Source organism: Marmota monax, unplaced genomic scaffold, assembly GCF_021218885.2.
Source record: "Marmota monax isolate L192 unplaced genomic scaffold, Marmota_monax_Labrador192_F-V1.1 WCK01_AAM20220418_F8-fsc00262, whole genome shotgun sequence".
NCBI lineage: Eukaryota > Metazoa > Chordata > Mammalia > Rodentia > Sciuridae > Marmota > Marmota monax.
Genome location: NW_026694427.1, coordinates 515,863 through 541,448, shown reverse-complemented (window position 1 = coordinate 541,448; position 25,586 = coordinate 515,863). Strand labels below are relative to the sequence as shown.

General features: G+C 47.0%; 1 long non-coding RNA gene across 3 annotated transcripts; it reads left to right on the top strand.

The window, feature by feature from the left end:
* Positions 1–6,108: 6,108 nt before the first annotated feature.
* On the top strand, positions 6,109–25,376 carry LOC124109649 (uncharacterized). 3 transcript variants are annotated; one of them, XR_009224262.1, is made up of 6 exons: positions 6,109–7,205; positions 11,205–11,380; positions 15,310–15,483; positions 17,609–17,682; positions 18,338–19,111; positions 24,848–25,376. It is a non-coding gene; the product is annotated as an uncharacterized LOC124109649 (long non-coding RNA). The 3 variants fall into 3 exon arrangements; XR_009224260.1 differs by having other exon boundaries at positions 17,609–19,111; XR_009224261.1 differs by lacking the exon at positions 11,205–11,380 and having other exon boundaries at positions 17,609–19,111.
* The last annotated feature ends 210 nt before the right edge of the window (positions 25,377–25,586 follow it).

Here is a 25,586-nt window from a genome sequence, read left to right as displayed (position 1 = left end):
AAATTACAACTATATGCCCAACCCAGACATCTCTAACCTCAAGTAATATGTCATTGTCCTTGTTACCATAGCTGCACTGAGAAGGCAGTGAACCTTCATTGTGCCATTTGAGGATGGTCTAGCATCTTTCCATCTGGCATTAACATATGTGTAAATTCAATGAGGTCACAGGGGTCAAGTGATGCCAAAAGGAAAGGGAAGGCTGTTGGGACCCTGGGACACGGTGTGTGTGTTAAGTGGATCCTCTGCATCTCCTCAAGTCCAATCTCAGTGCACCACTTCCATCTTAATGTAAGCAGAGCTTGGCCCAGCTGCTGCTGTCCTGTGCTGAGTCCCACACTCCCCTGTGGTGAGAAGCTCAATCACTCAGTCACTCAGTGCCCAGGGCATGGTGCCAGGGCTCAGGAATGCCTTGGAGCTGCTTTTAAACAGTCAATAGTATTTATTCCTCCCCCCTCTTTCCTTCCTTTCTTCCTTCCTTCCTCCTTCCTTCCCTCCCTCACTCCATCCCTTCCTCCCTCCCTCCCTCTCCCTTCCTTCCTTCCTTCCCTCCCTTCCCCTTCCCTCCCTCCCTTCCCTTTCCTTCCCTCCATTCCTTCCTTCCTTCCTTCCTTCCTTCCTTCCTTCCTTCCTTCCTTCCTTCCTTCTTTCCTTCTGTTTTATTTCCTGAGGATGGCCTGCTTATCTCTAATGCTCTGTAGGTCTCTGCTGTGACTCTTTATTGGGGACTTGTCAGAGGCACACACACTGTCCTCATCTAATACAAACCCTTCTTCCCCTAGCACTGTGCTGGGACCCATGGCCACACAGCAGGGCTCCTGGGTCACAGCACAAGCCTGCTGCAGAGTGTCCTGCTCTGGACCCCTCAGCACAGACAGGCTTCCCAGGTAGCTGATGAGTGGTTGGTCAGCTCACCCAGCATAGAAGGTGACATCTCAACTCTGCACGCAGCCGAGCCAGCACTGAGCTTCCTACTCACTGATTAAAGGAGCAAGGAGCAATGCCTTGTTCTCCTTCTGAAGAGGAAGAGGTAGAAGGCATCACATATCTGGGCCCCAACATCTTTCCAATGTGACAGGCCTGCCAGTTGCTGTAGGTCTGCAACCCACCCTCTAGAGAACATGATTTTCTCTGGACACCAGAGTTCTTGCCATTTCCTGCTCATCGTGTCCAAGCAATGAGGCCATCCATGCAGAGTCACATGGGGCGGTGCTGCCTGGTGTCCGCATGACCACAGTCACTTCAGGCTGTGACCTAAAGCAAGAGAGTTATCTTTGCCTGAGCTCAGGTCTGAGGCCTGAGCTGCTGTGTATTCCAGGAGACTAAAGTTTTAGCCAGAGTTCTGTGGCAGATAGTGTCAGCTCTGTGGCTGGGCCCTGTAGCTTGTCCCTGTTTCTCTCTGAATAGAGACACTTGGCTATACCATACTCTATTTCTGAACTTTGCAGGCACAGTTGGTATTTGAATCCTCTCCCAACCCAGCAGAGTTGAACCAGGTCAATGCATGACATTGTCATCAGCACCATCTGCCACTTTTCAAACTAGAAAAACGTTGTTGCAGATACATTCCCCTTTCCTTTCAATAGCTGTACATATAGTGTCCTTTACAATTTTTCCCTGGTGGCTAAAGTTTCTCATTTAGTAAAGCTCAGAAACGTGGATCACCTCATGATGTTTGGACATGGTGAGAAGGGCTCTGGGAAGCTCTGCCTCGGGTGGGACCTAGAGGGAGCCATGGCAGCCTCCAGTCAGTTCCTCAGCTTCCTGTTACTCTGACTCCCAGGTGAGGGATGATGGGGTGGTTCTACACACCTGTGAAACCTCTGTCATTGTGGTTCGGTCCTGTGTCCTGGCACCTCTGTTTAGCAAGCCCAGTGATTCAAGCTCAGGGTGCTGCTGGGTCCTGGCTCTACTCTGGAGACTGTGATATGACCTAGATCGCACAGGTGACCTTTCTGTTCTCTTTCCATCTCAGGTACCACAGGAGAAATTGTGCTGACACAGACTCCAGCCACTGTGGCTTTGTCTCCAGAGGAAAGAGCCACCCTCACCTGCAGGGCCAGTCAGAGGGTTGGCAGCTCCTTCTCCTGGTACCAGCAGAGGCCTGGGCAGGTTCCCACTTTCCTCATCTAGGGTGCATTCATCAGGGCCAGTGGAGTCCCAGCCTGGTTCAGTGGCAGTCAGTCAGGGACAGACTACACCCTCCCATCACAGCCTGGAGCCTGGGGAGGCTGCAGTGTGTGACTCTGCAAGGACACACAGGTTACCACAGTGGTTCAGTCCCCCACAGAAACCTCACAGTCCCCTCTGCCACCCTCCCCATAGAATATGGCAGCTGCCCCCAGAGGCACCCAGTCAAATACTTTGCACTTTTATCTTCCCAATGCACCTGGAAAGGTTGTGTGAGTGGGAACCAAGCTTCATTCAGGTCTGAAAGATTCATGGTCTCCTAGGCCCTCTTTGCTTCCCTGGAAGAAATGTGAGTGATTAGAGAGGATGGGGACACTTGGTGTTATTTCCCTATTTACCAGGTGATGATGGAGTCTCCAGAAGAGCCATAAGATTGCAAGCACAGGCAGTTAAAGGTGAATCCCTAAGTGTAGTTTGGTTCCCAGACATTTATATTCTCCTCATTTTGACCTCAACAGTATGTGGTTAAATCTGTCCAAGCACAGACACTGTCAACAATGGTTCCAGAAATTGTTCCCAGGTCCTGCTCACATTTAAGCCAGGGTAAGAGAGGGGATCTCCCACATTCTGACCCTGGGATGTGGATACAACCACAGCATTTTTGCTCTGTGTGTAGCACAAGGAGGCTTTCTCTGCTATTCCTGCTTCTCTGCAGATAGAGGGCCGAGGGTTCCCAGGAGGTGGGAATTTGTGGCTTTCCCAGGACCATCCCATGGAGCTGACATCTGAGTGACCTGTCCTACCTTTCTTTATCCTGTCATAATCCTGCCTCCTGGTGTCTGACCCCGAATGGGAAAGAGTGTGAATACAGTTCTAGCTAAACACACCTGGACATGACTTTCTTAAATAATCAACCACTGATGGAGTTGTCTGGTAAAACCATCCAGAATCCATTCAAGGACATTTTGCTATGGTTTTCCATCAGTGGAAATGCAAGACAATGCCAGCTGTCCTGGCCAAGGAACTTTAGAAGTCACAAGCTCAGTGTCTCACATGCAGAACACAGTAACTGCCCCCAGAGAATCATGTTCCTGTGAAGAGGCACCATTACATACTCCACCTGCATGAAGAGCCTCAGACTCCTCTCTCACCTCCCAGTCCATGGGCAGACTCTATGTGCATTCACTTTGTATTGATTGTATGGATGTCACCTGCAAAATGCCCTGTGTGTGTCCTGGAGTGCTGCCCACTCTCCTGAGCAGGACCCTCACCAGACCCTGCAGGTGAAGCAGCCACAGCACCAGCCCCAAGGGAGGGCAGCCTCCAGGTGCAGCAGGAGCAGCTGCAAAGCCCAGGGGATGCTGGACACAAGGCTGGGCTCAGGGGACAGTGCAGTGCTTTAGAGGAGGCCAGGCAGGCCTAAGCCAAAGCATGGACACTTGTGTGCAAAGTCAGTCCACGCCATATCCAGGATGTCCACAGAGACACTTTGTCACTCCTTGTTGAGGGCTCAGGCCACAAGGACTTCCAGGGAGTGGCCACCTAGCCTTTGCAAAATAGGCCCTAAGGTACTGTGCTACCCTTCCGACTGACAGGATCCTAGTAATGTTCCTCCTGCACCCTGACACCACCTACTGCCTCGTGATCCTCTGGGTCATTTCCTCCTGCCTTTGTCCACTATCCATCAGAAACCTGGAGAGAGGACTCACTTTTGGTTAAGTGAAAACACACAGGGTCTCACGCATGTTAGTCTTACCAGGTAAGAGATCACTTTCCCCTGAAGGCCTAGCAAGGGTAATAGCAGCATCCAGCCTGGCACCATCAGGACCAGGCTTGGCTGCTGAGCTCCTGCTGCCTGCTTCTGCCTTCTGTACACCCTGCCTTCCTGGGAGGGCTGTGGGGCAGGGACACTGGTTACTATGACCACCAGCAGCCACACTTCCTTCAAGGAACTTGAACTTCTTCCTGCCCTCACTAGGGGACAAACCTCCACTCAGATGCTGCTTGTGCATAGGGCTGCTGACAGTTTGAGGACCCTCAGGGGTGCAGGTTGGGGACAGCTCTGAAGTCACACCCTCCCTACCCCTCCCATACCTTCTCCCTGTACCTGGGCTCCTCCAATGTCTCTCCTCTGTCCTCCTGCCTGGGTCTTCTCTGTCCTTTCCCCTCCTGCTCTGAGTTCACACCTGTCACTCCTCACTCCCCACATGGCTGTCCTCATGTGGGTCACAACCCTGTTCTCCTGCACATCCTGGCCCTTGGCCTGCCTCTGACTCCACCCCTTGGATTCTCAAGGGAAAGTCAAATGTGGTGCCTGGTAGACTTTAGAAACCAGAAAGGAGAGCAGCAGCTGTTCAGGGCTGTACGTGTGGCCAACATGGTCCACTGTGAACAGAGTCCCTGCATTATATGAACTGTGGAGCTGCCAGAGGCACTTGTGTCCTTCTAGTCAGAGGAGTGGCCACCAGCATTTGTGGATGGCTTTGTCCTGTGGCCATGCAGTCACTGAGCCAGCTCTTCTGCCCTGTGTGGGGAAGCAACCATGAAGGAGCTGCCCATGCCCAGCTCTGGACATAGAAACTCTATTTGGTCCACAGAACAACTGCCCATCACTATGACACTTGCTTCTCTCTGTCACTGGAACCCATCACATCCCCCAGTGTCCTGAGCAATGGGAAGGTCACTGTTCCAGGCAGCAGGAGGGCCCTGTGCAGGTCCAGAACTCCATGGTGCTCATGCTCAGTCCTTAGAGTGGAGAGGCAGCCTTGGGTTTAGGCAAGAGATGCCAGCTTTACATGCCCAGGCTCAGGGTGTCTGCACTTAGAGTACTATGGGCAGCGTGGCACACATGTATAGTCCCAGATACCTTGAGACTGAGGGAGGAGGACTGCAGGTTAAAGGACACCCCAGGAAAACTATAGAACACAGTATGTAAAAAAAAGGAGCTGACTTGGATGTAGTTCATCGTGGCCTAGCATGTCAGAACCCTGACTGCATCACTGCAGCTGAGAAACAAATAAATAAGTAAATAAATATATAATCAAATGAGTAAATAAATAAATATAAAAGCATACATTTAACAAAAAGTCAAGAAATATCTATGTTATACACATATTCATATTAGAGTTACAGAGTAAACACCAACATGTCGATAGGATTTATATTTTAAATATTATATACATGGCATGGAGTATTCCTTTAGTTTTAAATTGAACTCTGGCTGAGAAGAGGCTCTGGAGGTCTTTGCTGACCTTCTTCTCTGGTAGCAGGGTCTCTACCCAGGACAGTGAGCTCAGTACTGAGTGCAGAGCCAGGGGAGAGCCGACTCCTGGTCTCTGAACCTCCCTTGGCCATGGCCTCTCTGCTTGCCTCAGTCCTGGGAAGTGGAGCATCTTCCTCCACTGGATTCCCAGCCAGGCAGCCTGAGGCAAGGGCCTCTGCTTCCCCAGGTCCTCACCACACTGCCCAGGAGAACCTCCTCTTCAGAGCCCAGGGCCAGAGCCTGCAGCTCTCAGGCACCCCAGCCTGAGCCCAGCCTTGTGTGAGCTCCTGCCCCAGCCTTTCCCATCTACATCATCAGCAAAGTCCTTCCTTCATCAGATGCTCTGTACACATTCCCACAATTGTCCACCTGCAGGTTGTGACTTGCTAAGGAGAAACTTGACCTGAATGTACTTTTCCTAGCCCCACAGTAAAGATTTCATTGTAGTCTCTCTTCCCTAAGGAACTTAGCACAAGCACAGGGGTATTGAAAATAGGGTGAAGCTTTTAAACCTTCCCCTTTTTTTCCTTTAGTTTACTGATCACCAGCTCTGTCCTGCTGTTTGTGGTAGGAACAGGTGAGCCTTCCCAGACCAGGGCAGGAGGAAGTATCTGGAGACAACTGATGATCCCAGAAATGATGTGTAACTGAGGGAGGGAGGGGTGGGGGCTCTGACTCAGAGGTAAAGAACTGTGCAGCATGCACCAGGCCTTAGGTTCAGTCACCAGAACCAAAGGTGGAAATTAAAAAAAAAAAGAAAGAGAAGAAAAAAAAAAAAAGAAAGAAAACAAAAGAAAAAGAAGAAGAAAGTAAAAAGAAGATTGTGGACAGTTATTGGGAAAGTTTTTTGATAACTCTGAGAAGGACAAGGGTGAAAATCTTTGACTTGCTTGATTTCTGGAAAAGTTATAAGAGGACCTGATGGAGGATATGATGTTTAGAGACACTGCCACCCTCTTGAGGTCATGAGGCATTATTAGGACTTAAAAACCCATTTGGTAATATGGGTAAAGTAGAATTATATACAGAATCTGGATCTTTACTGTTTTTACTAAGATGCTGACCATGCCTATATTCTCCAAACTGAAATCTCTAAAATACCTTCATCATTTGTAAAATTATTCTTCCTTCTTTTATAAGATAGTTAAGTTGAAGAGCCTGTCTGGCCTTAGACCTTCTGGTCAGGAGAAGATGGACACCATGATGGTTATGGTGTGTTCTGTGGGACTCTGAGGCAGGGAGGGCTGTGTCCATGGGTGGGTCCCTCCTCCCTGCCTCTTACCCATGCTGTACCAATGTTGAGAAACCCCAAAAACCTCAGTGAGTTTATACATCTTTCTCTCTGTCTGTCTTTATTTCTGTTTTTACTTCCAAAGCATAAACTACTCCCTTGCTTCTGTAATGTTTCTTCCTCCTCCAAGATTCCCCAATTCAGAACTGTGCTTAAGACACAAGGACAGCCTGTCCTGAACCAGAGAGTGACTACAGATCACCCCTCACAGCTCAGAGGGCTCACTGTGTCCTGTGTCCTTAGGGAACCATGTTTACCTTAAGAAAATCTGAGCTGTCCTTGTCTGACCTGGGACACCTGGACACACTGAGCCTGTGTTGATTGACCAGGAGGAGCCTCCCTGCAGCTGTGCCCAGCCTGCCCAACCCTGCTGATTTGCATGTGCCCACAGCACAGTCCACTGCCCTGAGGATTTCTTAAGAGCCTTCTCACACCCTGTGCAGGAGTCAGTCTCCGTAGGACACAGCATGGCCATGAGGGCCCCTGCTCAGCTCCTAGGGCTCCTGATGCTCTGCCTCCAAGGTAAGGAGGGACAGAACTTGGGATTTACTAATTACAGTGTGGTCAGTGCTGCCTGGCTACTCAGGAAAATCCTCTTGAAACATCACTACTTACAAGGTTATTTCTTTTTATGTTTTCAATGGCAGGTGTCAGATGTGACATCATGATGACCCAGTCTCCATCCTCTTTGCCTGTGTCTCATGGAGACAGAGTCACCCTCACCTGCAGGGCCAGTCAGGGCATTAGCAATTATTTACACTGGTACCAGCAGAAACCAGGGCAAGCTCCTAAGCTCCTCATCAGATATGCAAACACTTTGAAATCTGGGGTCCCCTTGAGGTTCAGTGGCAGTGGATCTGGGACAGATTTCACTCTCACCATCAGCAGCCTGGAGCCTGAAGATGTTGCCAATTATTACTGTCAACAAGGTAGCAGTTCCCCTCTTACAGTGACACAGGCCATGACAAAACCCTCCCAGGGAGCAGAAGTGTGAGGCTGGGCTGCCCCAGCTGTTCCTCCTGCTGCCTCTACCTATTGAGGGCACTCCTCAGAGGCAGTCAGGCCCTGAGCACTACAAGAAGGGTCAGACAGAGGAACAGGAGCTCTTCTGCACCCTGACCTTTCAGATCAGCCCCAGCAGGCTATGAGCTCACTGTATGATAAAGAAAGTAATTTAAGACCTGAAGAGACTGAATTAGGCAGTATCAGGGGTTGTGCAGCAAAGACAAGCCTCTCCATGTGTTCCACATGGGAATATTTTAAGACTTTATTTTTAGTATACTTTAAGTCCCCAGCAAAATTGGGGTGAAGTACAGGGTTCTCATGTGTCCCCTGTGCTTCCAGAGCCTCTCCATCACCACGCCCAGACTCTGTTGCTCCTGTTACAATTCATCAACCTCTGCTCAAGTCTACAGGTCACACCAGGGTCATTTTGAGCATTCTGTGGAACTAGACAAGTGGACAGTGACATGTGTCCAGCAGTGTGACCTGGCACAGTGCAGGTACCACCCTCACACTGTCTGAGCTCCAGCTGCTCCTAACCCCCTTCTCTGCTGTGGACCTTCATAATTTTCCATCCTGTAGTTTCACCTGGGCTGACATTTGCCTGGCACTCACAGCATGAAGATGTTCAGACTGGCCTGTCACCCTGAGTGCTGTGCACACAAACCTCCTCCAGGGGTTTTTACTACAGCATAGAGAGTTGTTTCCTTTTTTTTTTTTTTTTTTTTTCAACTTTTTCTTCAAACTTGGTATTGAATCCAGACATGCACTACCACTCAGCTACATTCATGGTCATATTTGTATTTATATCTATCTATCTATCTATCTATCTATCTATCTATCTATCTATCTATCTATCTACCATCTATCTATCTCTATTTGTGTATCTAGCTATGTCTCTATTTATTTATTCATTTATTTTTTGAGACAGTATCTCTGTAAGTTTTTAGGTCCTTGCTAGGTTGCATGGACATCAACCCTGAGTCTTTTGGTCTGTGGACCTGGGTTGCACCTGCTATCCTCTCTTGGGTTAAGAGACCTGCAGACATGGACTGGGAATGCACCTAGTCTCTCTCCTTCTGAGTTTTGTGGCCTCTTGGTGTGAGATCCAAACAGAGGTGGGCAAGGCAATGCTGTTGACAGCCTGTTTTGACAGATTACCAGGCCTTGGAGGAAGAAATGTGGGTATATTAGGGACAATTTCCTTTTGGAAGAGGTATGGCCAGATATTTAAAAATGGTCAGAATTTAAAATAAGTCCTTTCCAAATAAATGATTATTTAAAGGTTATTACTGAGCAGAGACTGCCAATAATTAGCATGAACAAACAAAGATTCTACATAGTCATCTATTCCCCCATTTAGGCTCATGAACCAATGTCATGGAGGTCCCTCCCTGGACTCCTACAATATCAGTCTCTTTTCACCCAGTTCATGTGACCACTGGCACTTGAAGGCATCCAACTCACCAAGAGGGCTGGACACTGTTGACCCCCATTATTATAGCCATACTATGAGATAAGACTGACACCTGGCATCCACCTGACCATAGTGGACCTCACCAACACTGGAAGGCTGGGAAGGTTCTCCTCTGTGCCTTTGGGTTCAGTCCTGTGTCAGCCAGGAACATGTGGAGATCTCCTGAGAGCTTTCATGAGTGCTATAAATCTTCCATAATACACCATTCAACAAAGCAACTCATTTACAGAAAAATAATCAACCTAGTGCACCTGACCATGATATTATCATAAACACAGGTACAGTGGTGTTAATAAATAAAAACCCACACAAATCAAGCTATGCTGGCCCTGGGCCCTGTGAGGTTGATTTCCTGTCCTGCCTGGTGTGGAGAAGGCTCAGCAACACTGACCCTGTGTGATTCTCTTTCTCCCAGAAATGGAATATTAGCTCTTCAGAATCTCAGGATCATCACCACCCTCTCTATTGTGCCCATGGAGCACCTTGAGAACTTCTATCTGCTCACTTTGGTTTTCTGGTCAAAAGTTCTTGACCCAAAAATTTGTCATGGTCACTCTTCCATTAAACTGAGTGAAATGATGAACACATGGTCATCAGATCCCATAGGACAAGGGACTAATTGTGAAGAAAGTGTCCCATTTTTGAGGCTAGGATTATAGATCCTGGTGATCAATGGTTAATAGGAATCTATCTATGCATTTTAAGAAAGTGACTGGAAAGTGTGTCAATTCTGGAAGAGCTTCAGGAATGGTCCTCCCAATAACATTGTCACTGGTGACAGCTGGTAGGTCAGTTCAGCAGGTGTCAGCATGGAGCTTCAGGTGATTCAGGAGGTGGCCAGCACAGGTCCAGGCAGCATAATGGGGCATAGGGAATGTGACCTGCACAGGGCGACAGGGAGATGTGACCTCTAGCCACAGCCTCCTGGTCAGCCTGAGGCTGAGAATCATGGGGTCCAGTCCCTTCCTTCCTCACTGTGATGTCATAGTGTCACCTGGATATAACAGAAGCCATCCTGGCTGCTTAAGCTAAGGTCTGATCATGGCCCTGGACTAGGATCAGGAGGCAGGAGGAGCAGGTTCACTCTACTTGCAGCCCTAACCCCCTCACCCTGTGCCTGTGTATGCCGAGGTCAGGAGACACAACCATGTGTGTGGCAGGTGTGTCTGTGAAGCTCCAAGCTGCTCTGCCCACCTGCTCTCCTCCCAGCAGTACAGCCCAGCCACGGTTGGGCTCTGAGGTCTTTACCTCGGGATCCTCCTGCGTTGATCTCAGACAGGTGGGGTTAGGGGAGCCCAGCAGTGAAAGAGCAGCCCCTGCCCATCAGGTGAGAGCAGGTAGGCTCCAGGGAGAGCAGGCCTGCTGGGGTGGGACCCTTAGGTGTATGGTTACCACTGCTGGGGCACACACACACAGACACTCATACACACACAGACACACACACATACACACACTCATACACACAGCCACACACACACAGACACACACTCTCACACACACACTCATACACACTCACACACACAGATACACACACACAAATACACACTCACTCACACACACATAGACACACACAGACATACACACAGACACTCACACATACAGACACATAACATACAGACACATACATGTGCACAGACTCACACACACACTCACACCCAGAAACACACACACACTCACACTCACAGAGATACACGCACACAAACACACACACAGACACACACAGACACACAGCTTCACGCATAGACACAGACACACACATACACACACACACACAGACACAGAGACACACATTCACAAACACTCACACACACACATAGACATACACACAGACATACACACACAGACAAAGCCACATACAGACACACACAGAGACACACAAATGTGCACACACTCACACATACTCACAGACACACTCACACACAATCACACCCAGAAACACACACACACACACACCCCACAGTAGCCTGAGATTAAGGTTGGGAGAGAAATCATGAACATGGCCCATAATGGTAGCATAACCTTCCTTTTCTCTCTCATTTGAGGACACACAGGTGATACTGTGATGATCCAGGCTCCCCCTCCTGCCTCTCACCCATCCACCTCCTGCAGGTCGACACAGAGCCTTCTACAAACAGATGAATACATTGATTCTTGCAGAAGGCAGGAGAATCTATGTGGCTTCTGACCTTTTGGGCTTCCAGTTGACTCTGGGTCTCAGGTAACATCAATGGCCGAGGGTCAAGGGTAGATTTCATGCTGGACCTCAGGAGAGTGGGGGCTGATGAAGCTTGTGTTATTGCTGTGTGCAAGCTATAAAAATTAAATATAAAAATTATGGTATAAAACCCCACAAACCTCCCGGCTGGGCCCAGCTGCCACATGTGCTGTTTTCAGGGGAGAGGCACTGCAGATTCTCTGTCTGTTGGAGAGAAAGATCCTGGGATCTCAGGGGCACAGAGAGTAGTCATAGTCTCTGGACCATGAACCTAGCTTAGAGCTCAAGCTCTTTTTAAGACCTTGTCAGAGGGGCAGGGCAGGAGCAGGAGGGAGACTGAAGGGTCTTTGGGAGCCTCTGGTCAACCTAACATGATGTAAGGGGAGCTTAATGACAGCTCACACTGGGGCTTTCTCCCATCAGGTGCCTTCACCAGTACCAGGCACAGAATCAGGTGGTTTGTGGCAATGCAAAGTATGTGGTTTCTTTAGCATTTATTCTGGTGTAAACCTCAACTGCATATGGCTGGACTTGAGCAGGGCTGTGATGACCTCCTCTTCATCACCCTTCTTTGTACTTCCTTTATCTCTGGCCTACATCCCTCTCCAGCTCAGGGTTGGGCTCAGCATTTTACACCACTCTCCCAGGGAGGCCTCATGTCAATACCTTTGACCAGAGTCAGTCATGGGTTCTGAAATAAAAAGGGCATGGTGTGAATCCATGGACATATTTTTAAATAATGAGCCGAATGTGAGAGAATTTCAGAACTTAAAATAGATGCCACATTCCAAAAACTATGGGTGATTGTAAGAATCTGTAAGCCAATACTTGCTCAAATGGAGAAAAATACTATTACTCTTAGGGCCGTGGCTCTGAATGAGAAGGTGAAGGGGGGTGGTAAAGGTCAAGTATTGTTCAGCACACAACCGTGCACACTGCTGGGGTTCGTCCTTACCTAGACAGCTAGATGGAATCTCTTCTCTTTCTCAGAGAGAATCTCAAATGTCACAGACCCTGCCAGGCCCTCAAGGTTGTCCTTGCCCACTGCAAGCCTCATGAAATTGTGGTGTGTCCTGCACTCTCCAGGGGCCCAGTGACTCAAGGGTTAGTGAAGCTCCTGTCCAAATGTGCTTCTCTCACATCACACAATCCTATCCACCCATTGGGGCAGGGGAGAGTTCCCACCAGGTGACCCTTTCCACAAGATAGACCTGGGGTTGAGTCCAGAGAGAATGTGTACTCAGGAGGGACCATGGGGAACAATATGGAAAGGAGGTTTTACCAGGAGGCAAAGCTGAGATGGAAAGATGAGCAGACATACAGGAGTCCAAAGCCATGTCCCAGATACACACAGAGATGGTCAGTGCACAATCACAGGAGAGGAGGCCCCACAAAAACTTGGTATCTGGCCACTTTTGACCACCCTGACCTTAGCTAATGCCCACAGGAGAAACCCAGCCTGCAGTTGAGGACTCAGCCATGACAATCAACCTCACAGCTCAAGTCAACTCCCAAAGCGCAGTCAAGTCCTCTTCCCTAGGGCAGCCCCTTTGCTAGGGCCACACCAGAGTGCTGGGGACACTCAAGATGTTAGAGAGGAAACAAAACAAAATCTATGAACTTCAGCTCACCTAAAAGTCCTAACCTGTCTCAGGAGTTATAGGTCTCCTTTTCATTTCTTCCAAGGCTTCTGATTGGCATGACAAGCTTGAGTTAAAGTGAGTATTTATGGTTATTTTCTTCTGTCCTTAGTGCAGTGATTCTGATGGTCTGCTGAGGCCTGCTACATCCTAAGTGAAAGTGGAAGTACATTTTGTAAACTGAATATAATGTATGGGTTCCAGATTTTGTAATGAGTTTTAAACATCTAGATCTAGAGACAGAAAAACCTGTATCCTACATGGACACACATGGTGAAAATAAAGAAAAGCCTAAAGAAATGATGATGATTGAAGCTGAACTCACATGACTGACAGTAAGGGCTCCATATCCCAGGGTGAGGGCAGGGACATAATGCTTCATTTTATCTGTTTCAAATTGTGTTCTACTAACTACAGTGATCTATGAACAAGTGTGTTAATATTATATAACAGAAATTTTTAAAAAAAATGAACTAAATTAACAAATTATGCTACTTAGGAAAATATACTGTGCTTAAGGTTTATACTTCCAACTTAACATATTCCATCAAGAATACAACTAAAGTTAAAGTAAGTAATTTATTAGTGTAATGTAAAGAAAATATTGCAGTTAGAATACTCAGTCCTTCAAATTGAAAAGAATGGTCTCATTAAATATATTTTTTTAAAAAATTAAATCAATTTCATCAATAAATAGCTTTTTTTAATTGATGACAGGGTCAGAGTAACACTATTTAAATAAGGATTTCTGGGAATTTTTTCCCTATTGAAACATAAAAAATGAAATAAATTAAGAAAACTGAAAACTAAATGGGAAAACCTGATAAAAATTCTGATTACACTCCAAATTCTTCTGAAACATAAAAGTGAAAGCCTGGTCAAGAAAAGACCAACAGAGTTACAGCAGGAATCACCTGGACCTTTGTGCACTTTTCCTACCCCGTCCCTGCAGGAAGAGGCAGGATAGAAAACAAAGGGCCCAATTCTCTGATCCCTCCCATGGCCCAAGAGGAACAGAGTAGCACTTACTTGTGACTTTCTACCTTGTCTGTGGGTTGCCTGGTGGACTGCTCTCTCTATCACATGACTCAGAACTCAGACAGGGACAAGTTCAGGGCTCAGGTCTCAAGTGAGGGAACTATGGACAGCTGTGGTGGGAGCCACAGTGTGTGACCATTGCATGAAGGAAAAGGGATCAGGAAACACACAGCACACCAAGGCCCTAAAGAAGCTTCCATGGAACCCTCAGGTAACCAGCTCATTTCTAAACTGCCATGGATTCTGGGGAACCTGGGAGGGGAAGCACATACTCAGGTACCTGTATGCCCAGGAAAGATCAAAGCCTTTACCCAGGCAGACACCAAGCCTTAGATAATCAGTGAAGGGGTTCCACATCAGAATTAAAAGACTGGGGCAAATGTGGAATGTTTAATTCAAAGTCTGCAGTTCAACAGAAGATGGCAAGGCACACAAAGGAGCAGGGAAATGTGACCAATTCAAAGGAACAAAAATCTTTAGAAACCACCCCAGCAGAAAAAGACATCAGAGTGACAGGATATCACATTTTAATGTCTGCCTTACAGAGGCAGCTTGGAGGCTGAGGATGCCACTGTCCATCACTATTGCCATGGCATGGGGAAGACTGTGTGCCTGTAAATTAGCATCCTGGTGGCCACAGAGATTGTGCTGATGCTGGTTTTAGAACTGTACTGTCTAACGTGGAGCAACTAGCCACAGTGACTCTATAAACTCAGAATCAGTTAAATTTTACAATGAACATTTCCTTTGCACTTGGTTCTTTCCCGTGCTTCATCTCAGAGGCCATGTGTTGCTAACAGCTGCCATATGGGACAGCACAGATATAGATCTCTTCATCATGGCAGGAGATTCTATTGGCCAGTGTTGGTCTAAAAGATTCACAAGGTCTTTGTTCTGCTGCAGCTCAGAACACAAATCTCCTCATCTACTGGGTGGCATGAGGTCCTTCCCCCAGTTGGTGTAGCTGTTGTGGCCTAGGGTAGGCTCTGGAAGGCTCCTAGGATGATGGGAATGGGGCTTCATGGATAGATCTAGACCAGGAGAACATGGTTCCAGCCACCTCTGACAGTATGCACTGCAGCCCTCAGGAATCTTAGTAAATCCACACCTGTGGCATCTCACCTGTATCACAGTGTCCAGATGTGTTCTACTGTCCTAGGACTATTTCCTTTTCTGACCATGAAATTGTCTGTTGATCTTGTGCCCTCAGGTTGATTCTGCATCAGAGGAGGGATCATTTTCTCTTCTCTGCAGAATTGCTCTGGTGACTGAAGGAATACAATGAGGTCCATCATGAAGAGAGAAGGGACTCCAGGAAGCCACCTTGGTACCATTTCTGACCCTGTAAGATGCAATACTAATAATAAACCAGTAGGGGTCAGAACAGACCACAATTTGCAAAGATAAGCTTGATCTTGGAAATGCTAGGTAAGTTATAGAGTGATATTGTCCTTTACCTACAGGGAGATCCCCAGGCTTGAATGGGGACTCTGTGTGGCTAGGAGCATTTGGAGGTCCTGTCTGGGGTCTGAGGTGTGGGACAAAGCTCTCTATGTTGGTGCTCTGAGACTGGATGCCCAGCCCTGCCTTTGCAACCCTCCACATAGTCACTAAGGCCACTTCTTTAGAATTAGTAAAACTGCCCCCATTCATATGTTGACGCCTCACCTCATTGTTGGTGTGTATGCAGAAGTCATCTATAAGAAGGAAAGGAGGTTAAACAAGGTCATCCAGGTTAGGATGATCCCACAGGAACCTTGTCCTTCTGAATAGATGTCCAGGGAGCTCTCTGTCCAGGGAGCTCTCTCCATCCCTCTCAGGCCACAAGGAGAAGCCTGTGTGGACAGAAAAGAAGGGAGCCCTATGAAGACAGCCGATGACAGAGGGGTCATCTGCTGCCTCTTCACTTTGCACCTTCAGCCTGCAGAACATTGAGAAGACACATCTTTACTATCTGAGCCAAATAGACCAAGGAGATGTGTCTCCCTATGACAGTCCCTGAAAAGCGACTGAGGCATGACAGGAAGGTGTGCATTTTCCTTTACACCTCTCTCTCCCTCTTGTTCTCTCTCTCTCCTCTTCCTGGCTTCCTGAGGTGAGCAGCTCTGCCCTGCCACAGAAGCCCTGTCATGGGGTGCCATGGTCTGTGGCACACAGACCCCAGCCAAGGTGCCACGGTCTATGGCATGAAACCTCTGAAATCAAGAATCAAGATTAGTCTTTTCCCCACAAGGTGCTGTGCAGAGATTTTTGCTCACAGTGGTGGGAAGCTGATGAGCACACCTGCACCTTGTTAAATACAGCTGTTCCTCCTATGTGTGCAGGACAGTCAGCTGCTCTCCATTTCAATAATCTCAATGTGTCTGGTGCTGCCACCTGCTGGTCTACTTTGAATTACAAGTCATTTGTCTCTTAAGGGAAAGTTTTGTTGTAGCACATACTTGTTTCTCTTTAATGGGCTCCATGCTTTTGTCTTAGCTTTTGCTAATCCCACTGTAAAAATAAGAATTATTTTTGCATACTGAATTACTTTCATCATTTTCAGTTTACTTTGTGAAATTTCCCCCTGATCTCAGATTGGATAATACTTGAAATATCTCCACATATTATGAATCAATCCCTTTGTGGAAACATAATGAGAGTTGGGATAATAGTGGCTATAAGAGGGTAATGTTGTCTGTTGTCAGCTGTCCATGATCACCATCACCTTGGGGAGCACAGATCACAGAATCCATTTTTCTATTATGTGTTTTTTAAAATTGCTCAACTGAGGCACTTGTATGATTCAGACACCAAAGTGAATAATTCTACACCCACAAGCACCTATTGTCAGAGGCATAGACAGAGGAGGTATCAGTGGAATCACCAGGTGAGGAGCTACAGGAGACTGAGAGGACCATCTGCAGTTTGGACCTCTCTGGAAGACTCTGAGAATACAAAATTAGGCAGTCTTTTTTTTGTTTTTTTGTTTTGTTTTGTATGTGTGTGTGTGTGTGTGTGTGCCAGGATTGAACTCAGGAGCACTCAAACACTGAGCCACATCCCCAGCCCTATTTTTGTATTTTATTTAGAGACAGGGTCTCACTGAGATGCTTAGCACCTTGCTTTTTCTTTAGGCTGCTTTGAACACACAATCCTCCTGCCTCAGCCTCCCAAGCCACTGGGATTACAAGCATGTGCTACTGTGCCCAGCCCAAATTAGGCAGTTTTTATAGACAGAGGAGATATCAGCAGAATGACCAGGTTATGAGGTATAGGAGGCTAAGAGAACCACCTCCACTCTGGAGTTCCCTAAAGCACTCTGAGAATACAGAATTAGGCAGTCTTTACCTACACTGACAGATGAGTTCAGGATTATGGGGAGAAACAGAGAATCCCCTATTTCTAAGACCAATATCCCTAACAGCCAGACCTGCTAATACAATTAATGTCTGTAGTGTGAACTTCAATCCCTTTATTAAATCCAGTCCTGCTTTGAGTATCTGTTAGCTGTATAAATCTCATGGGATACCACTATGTGGACTCCCAACATTCACTACTCCATGTCTTTTAGGAAATAAGGAGAGACACACCCTGGTCTGCTCTGATGGAGCTGAGGGGATGGAAAGATGGCGAATACACAAAGAGGTACCCTCTCCCCTTCCAGTCAATGTGCTTCAGAGCCTGGCTGCCTAAGTGTGCATTTCTGTCATCACCAAGTATCTAGTAGTTCCTTAAAGAACCCAATTCTAATGGCTGTTTTAGGACTGCAGGACTCAAGTAGGGCGAGGGAGAAATGTGTGTGAGTGCAGTCTCATTGGTCCTGAGGTTGCCACTAATTGGGGTTAGTTGTACCTTTGACTCACTGTGGGCACCCAAGAAAGAGGAAAGGGCAGAGTACTCAGAGGGATGAGGTTCCTATGTAAGGAACAGAGTCCAGGCGTGGTTAGGGGGACACTCTATGGGGTACAAAGTTGGAGATGGCCAGTTAGTGGTCAGAGTGCAACAGGTGTGTGGGTGTGTTGGGAGGAGTGGGGACAACCTCCAGAACCCATATTTCCCTTCATTCTCTGCTGAACTCTTTTTCACTTGCTTACCTGCTTCTTTATCACTTTACCCTGCCTAAATCCAGGGGCCCTCAGGGCAGCCATTAATAACTCTGCTCCATTCTGAACTAGGAGATGAACAAGATTAGAATATGCAGTTTTTAGGAACTTTGTAGATTCAAGGGTGTCAATGAGGAGCATTGCAGAGAGGGAACCTCCCCTTCTGAAGACTTTGATCTGATTACTATATAATACAGAGGAGGAGCTGTAATCTGTGAATCCAAGGAAGATTAAATGTGGATATGGATAATCACAAGCAGAGACAAGAAGTTCACTCGTATTCCTCTGGTGGACAGAGACACTTCCTGACCTTGGATGACTTGGATGTATGTAGAGGGACACAGCATTCATGGACAATCTCTTGCTTAGCTGGAGATGAGAAGAAGAGTAAGTGAGGACAGATCCTGCTCATTCTTATAAATTGTGACCCTCCCCCATGTTTATTTTGATTTTCTCATTCACAGAAAGGGCACAAGGGAAATGGACCAAAGAGGAGCTGGTCTCATCTCACTAATATCTGTGGGGTCTCAAGCAACCTTCATTTAACTTAATTGCAGTTAATGGATTTCTGTCCTGACTGACAGACCCTGTCAGGATGAAATGAAGACCAAGAAAGCACATGACCACCTTCCAGAGATCAAGTAATACTCTACACTGATGGCACAAGGAGGATGTTGTCCTTTGTCACTCAAAACACATTATCCACTGCCAAGTCCATGGTGATCTGTTTACTCTAGAGACACTTGGGCACCCTGGACCTGTGCTGAGTGACTGGCAGGAGACCACCCTGCAGCTGTGCCCAGCCCTGCCCAGCCCTCCTGATTTGCCTGTTCCCACAGCACAGCCCACTGCCCTGAGGACTTCTTCATATGCCGGTCACATCTTGTGAAGGAGTCAGTCTGAGACAGGACACAGCATGGCCATGAGGGCCCCTGCCAAGCTCCTGGTGCTCCTGCTCCTCTGGCTCCCAGGTAAGGAGGGATAGCACTGGGGAGTTAATCAGCCTACTGTTTTTAGGGTTGCTGGCCAAACATAGAAGTGCCTTTTAATATGAATAATTTTTGTTTGTTTATATGTTTTCAATGTTAGGTGTGATATGTGACATCCAGATGACACAGCATACCTCCTCCCTATCTGCATCTCTAGGAGACAGAGTCACCATCACCTGCAGGGCCAGGCAGAGCATTGGCATAGGTTTAGCCTGGTACCAACAGAAACCAGGGCATGCTCCTAAGCTCCTCATCTATCATGCAAACAATTTGGAATCTGGGGTTCCCTCCAGGTTCAGTGGCAGTGGATCTGGCACAGATTTCACTCTCACCATCAGCAGCCTGGAGCCTGAAGATTTTGCCACTTACTACTGTCAACAGTATAAAGGTTACCCTCCCACAGTGATATAGGCCATGACAAAAACCTCCCAGGGAGCAGAAGTATGAGGATGGGCTGCCCCAGCTGCTCCTCCTGCTGCCTCCACCTGCTGAGGGCACTGCCCAGAGGCACCAGGCTCTGAGGGTCACTGGGAGATTTTGGTAGAAAGAGCCAAAGAGTATTCTGTGTACCCCCGCTAGTTGCTCCTCGTCAGCCCAAGAGAAACAGACATGATTATGCTCCCCTGAAATCAATGAAAGCCTTTGTTAGACATGGGGAATTTGGTTATGGTTTCCATTGGATTCATACATCAACACACAATCCCCTAATGGTGTCCCAATTGGGAATTTTCTAGGTGAGAAAACAGACATCTAATCCACCCTGTAATGTCCTGGGGTCTGGTAGTCAGAGAAGCTGACACAAGAAACAGGAATCCTTGCTGCTCACCCAGAATCCAGAGAGAATATTCTACTGAAATTAAAGAGTGCCCAACCCTGGGGTCCTCAGAGCTGTGCAGAAGGCCTGAGGTTGTGCTCTGAAGCTGCCCATGGACTCTAGTACTCACCAGGTGATTCTCCCCTTCCCATGCCTCCATGTATCACCTGCAGGAGACAATGAATGATGCACTTTTATGACTTCCCAATATCAAGGAATCGCCTCCATTGAGACATTCTATAGGAAATCAATATACACCCATATTCTGATCCTGAAATTCTAAGAATATTACCTTACATCAACAAAGGGAGGTGGGATTATGTTAAAGATTCACGACATGGAGATTTTCCTGAATATTCTGCAGGAGAGCAATATAATCACTAGGGCCCTTAGAGTGGGAAGGAGGGAGAGTCACAGTCAGGGGATGGGTCAACGTTGAGAGATCTTGAGAGACAGAGGGAGGAGCCAGGAGAAGAAAGTGAGAGAACCTAGGAGCTGGAAAGCCTGGAGCTGAATTCTGTCCTCAGGAGCCTGCAGAAGTCACCCAGCCCTCCTGCCCTGGTTTCAGCTCAGTGGGAATCTGAGCTCCAGGACCCTGAGATAACCAGCCTGGGCTGCTCTAAGCCCAGGAGGTGATGGTGGTCTTTGGAGGCAGCAGGAGGGACTGATGCAAGGGAAGGGACAGAGACACCCTGGCAGTGGCCATCCACTGCCCCACTAAACATTGTCACATTCCTGTTATTTGGTTTCTACATTGACATGAGGCAGAAAACCTTTATTCTAAGAATGGATCTTTCCAGAGGTATTCTGAGGTAGAAATACATAGATAAATCTCCCTCATGTGGGCTCTGTTCACAGCACCTGAGGAGAGAGGAGGGTTTTGCTTGCTCTGTGCTCATTGGTCTCCATGTCAGAGGTACAGATTAGATTCACAGGGGAGAGCTAAAGGGGAGGAATTAGTCACAAATGGGGGCAGAGCGCAGGAGGGAGGATCAGGGCAGTGCAAGGCACATCCCTGCCCACATCTGAAATGAAGGCAAGTAGGGCAGGGAGGGCTACAGGGCTGTGTTTTGCAGAAGAACCTGCAGAGGCCTGAGTTTCAGGTGAGGTCAGCAGGGAGTGGGCAGAGGCAGCAGGAGCTGAGGTTCCCTGCCTTCAGTTTGGATCCTCTCCTCCCACCGCATAGGCCATGCTGCACCTTTGGGAAGACTGTCGCCATGTGGAAGAAATGCATCTAAATTCAGACAGACCTGGCTTCAGAGCCAGCCACAGCCCTCACAGTCCACGTGTCATTGTGGACCCCATTGTGCTGGGATGACTGGTTGCCTCCTCTGTGGAAAGCCACAGCAAAAATATCAGAGGGGTCCTGGGATAAACCAAATGACTCACCTGAAATATGATGCTGTAAACACACAGTCACAGAGTCGGTGTTAAGTCCCTCTGAATATCTCAAAATGGGGACACTGTGTGATGTCCCAGTAGTGAGATATCTTCTTCAACTGGCAACCCCCACTGTTCATCTACAGAAAGCAGGAGCCTCTCTGCACTGTGGGATTCCATGTGCTGTATTTCCTACTAGAGGAACTTCCAGTGTCCATTCCTGTAGAGCACTAGGATGTTGATGAGGACTCCAACAGCCATAGCCTGGTATTCCCTGGGCCCCATGTTGTGAGTTCCCAACACGTGCTGTAAACACTAAGCAGAGATTGCAGGTCACAGCAACATTAGTACCATGCCCCACAGTGCTGCAGGCCAGAGTCCCAGTGGCCAATACCAGGTATAGAGGTGACAGGGGACAGTCTGGTCCTCTATCTCCAGCTCTGGTGGCTGCACCCCATGAATTTGTCTCACCCTTTATCACCCTTGACTTTCATCCTTCCATCTATGTAAAGTGTCTCTTTACATTTTTACCTGATTTTTATGAGGCCATTGGGCCTGCATTTTGGGCATGCCTGGTAAACATAGGGTAATCTCTAATATTCAAATAGCCATAGTTTCCATTTGCAAAGGCACTTTTCCCATATAAGGTGTTTATAAAGACTTCACGGAGTAGGACCTAATACCATGGCAACCACACTCAATCACAACCCACTCAAAACCAACACCGATGTGCATACATAGCCTCCACCCCTCCCTCCCCCTGGATTTCCCTACTCCACCCCTGCCCTCAGCAGGAAAGTCCCTTCCCTTCCTAGTGTATCCACCCCTCTGTGCACACTCAGGCTCAAACAGGAGGACCTTGCTTGGGATTGACTTAACGACCTCCTCTGTCACAATCATCATGCAGAAGGAAGTACAGATCTGAAGTGGCTCTTACCCATCTGAGGATCAGCTGTCTCTCTGGAGGCCAGTTTTTGTCTCTACAGACACATGGAACTTCCATTGACATGTGGCCCCCAGGCCTCAGAGAGGGTTTCAATGGCCCTGGCTCAAACAGTTTCCACCTGTGCTTTGCATCCTAACCCTTCAGCTCACTGTGGACAATAGACTGGGTGAGGGTTGAAGGACGTGAGTAAATTTCCCAAACTATGGTAGTGTCTCCCTTGGTCAAGTTAATGGGTTGTTTTTGAGCACTTTAAGAATGTATTTTTCTGGGCATATCCTAGTTTAAGGGTTGGAGGTCATTCCTGAATTATGAGTACCATGGTCACTTTGGCTAAAGAAAACATCCTTTCACAGAAGCTTCCTTGCACACATCCATGGTTTCCAGGTCAGTGGCAGTGGGTCTTGGGCCAAGTCATGACTCCCAACCCCAGTGAGGAGCCTGGGGCTGCTGCACAGAACTTCTGTGGGGGGACACTCAGTGGGTCCTGACATTGTAGAGCAGGCCTAACAGCAACACTCACATAGGGTCAGCCCTCTGCTCACTGGAACTGTAACCTCCATTATAGGTATTGCTCTGAGTAAACAGAAAGAAAAATGTGACAGCTATTCATAATGTCCCCAACAAACTTTATCAATGACCAAGAACCCAGAGATACTGAGAGTCATCATGGCTAGTGAGAGTGGCCCATGTTCCTCTGCATCCCTCAACTGGATCCTAGAGGATCAATACCTATGAAGGAGAGCCCCTGTTCCCATCTCTGAGAGCTGACCTAGAGGCTGTTCCTCACAGGTCCTAGAATATTGCCTTTTAGATGCTCCAGACAGCCTGGGTCCCCAAATGATGCAACTTGTGACCCAAAGAAAATGGCTTGTTGCTCTAACAAGACACCTGCTCTTGTCTCACCCCATGACAACTGGGGCTGGCCAGACATTACCTGGTGAACCTCAAGCACTTCCCACGGGACTCTGTGACCTCTTCTGTTGAATTTCCTCTCTGTGTGAGATGCTCTGTGGAGAAGGGTTCTGTGGCTGTTCTATTGTAGGGGTGTAGGTCATTTTGGGAGTGATTTCCATCCCTTAATGATAGGATTCTATACCATCACAACAAATAATGCATGTGAAGTTGTGATCACTGTCAGATAGAGAATGCAAGGAATGGCCTGGTGCAGAAGGACACAGGAATTTGTCCCCACTGAGGGGATTGCTATTTACCAGGTCTGAAGATGTCACTAGTAACAAGAAAGAAGGAGTGCATGAGCCTGGAATGTAACTGCTGCCTAGGGATTTAAGTACACTCCCTGGTGTGGGTCAGGCAGGGTCTCTGTCTGCTCAGTCCAAACTAACTGTGTCCCCAGAGGCAGAGGGGTCATCATCCCGGGTCTTACTCAGAGCAGGGAACAGTCAGTGCTCAGCTACCAGGTAGGTCATTTTCCTTGTCACTGAAGATCAGAGCTGAGAGACCCCAACTAGTCTTCCAGCAAGTCAGGCTGACCTGAGTACACTGGTGTGGTTAGGTGAGTGAGGTGACACTGGACTAGGCAGGAAATGGAAATACCTATTCTAAAATATTTTTGAATGATAAAAAGTAAAAAAGAATATAGTGAGAGTCATTTATTGAAGGAATCAAATATAATCATGGCCTTCAGAGAATTCAAAGATATTTTAATTTGTGAAAAATGGACATTTTTTAGATACAGAATAAAAATGAATAGACTTATTGTTATATATATGTTTTTGTTTATGTTGATATATGAATATATGTATTTTTTCTTTTTCTTTCTTCTGGTTTTTGTTTTTGTGGTTTGTGGGAAATTGAAACCAGAACCTCTTACATGCTATGCAAATGTTCTATCACTGATCTACATCTGAACCTATATCTAGATACATTTTCAAAGATATTTTAAAATTCTAGAATATTCTGTTGCTACCCAGTGATCATAACTTGGGTGGGTCTCTAAAGTGAGAAGATCATCATCAACTCTAAGGACAACAAAGGAGCTTGTGACTAATCACACTGTCCCAGTGTACACAGCAGGCAGGACTGGATCTAGGGATCCTGTCAATCAGCCTCCTGCTCTGCAGCCCAACTCAGTTCTGAGAAGAGGGTCAGATGTCCATTCACCGCCTACACTCCAAACAGTGGGGAGGCTAGGGATATGCTTTCTGCTCTCTGTGAAGCCACCCCAATTCCCACAGAGTCACAGTCCCAAACACAAATCCAGACCCTCTGTTGGAAGGCAGATGTCCTGATGTTACTGTGCAACTCCTCATGCAATTTACCTTCTCAAGCTCATTCCAGGAGACACAAACTTCTGACTCCCCTCAGAATTCATCTCCAGGGTCTGGGAATATCTTTAGCACTGGTGCAAATTTTACTTTTTATGGGATGTAGACAAAAGAATGTATTCTGTTTTTTGCCTCATTTTTGATGATAACTGTAGGCCTGAGACACTATCTATCCGATCTTAACCTATGCAGGAATTTTTTGTGACTGTGATCTATTTCAGTGACCCAGGGTGCCATGAAAGATCAATAATTTTGGTTTATAATAGAATCCTTTTTTTTTTTTTTTTTTGCAGTGTAAGAGAATTTGAGAAAAACACTCCTTGGACAACCAACTAGTGGCATCATTTGTGTGTCATGTCCCTTGGCTTCTGTCATGATGTTACTTTTTTTTCCCTGGATCTTCATAATTCCCCAGCTTGAAAAATCTTGTAGGATGGCACTCTGCACCCTCCACCCAAGCTGTCACATTAGCAATCTGGAACCTGGATCGGCCCAGGAGCTGTGTCTCCAACAGGGGCCAAGCGAGAGAGAAGCAGCTGTGATAATTAAACTTCCATATAACTTTTAAACGTAAAGTCAAAATTTAATGTAAAATAATAAATGTTTTCTCCATGTTGCTCAATTTACTACAAAATTTCAAGAAGGACTAGAAAGTTTGTTTTCATTTTTATGCTCATAACTAATCCCTCTTGGGAAATTGACATAAAACATATTAATGGGTCCAGGAAAATCAGAGCCTCTTTGTCTTTGAAAACCAGAGTAATTTTCCTAATAGAAATGATGCCAATGAGAATATTTAATAAACAGGCTTTTATTACTTAACTTTCTCCTGTTTTCTTTTGACTTTCTGTACAGAAAACCTCTTATTGATCTTTTTCTCTAAAACTGACCTATATCCAACCTGCATCATCTCTCACCTGCATGACTAAACTTTTTGTAATTATTGAAGGTTCTTCACCACTACCATATGCATCTCCAGTACATGACCTTAAGAGGAGAGAGATTGGCCATGGGAGGGTGGAAAGCCACAAT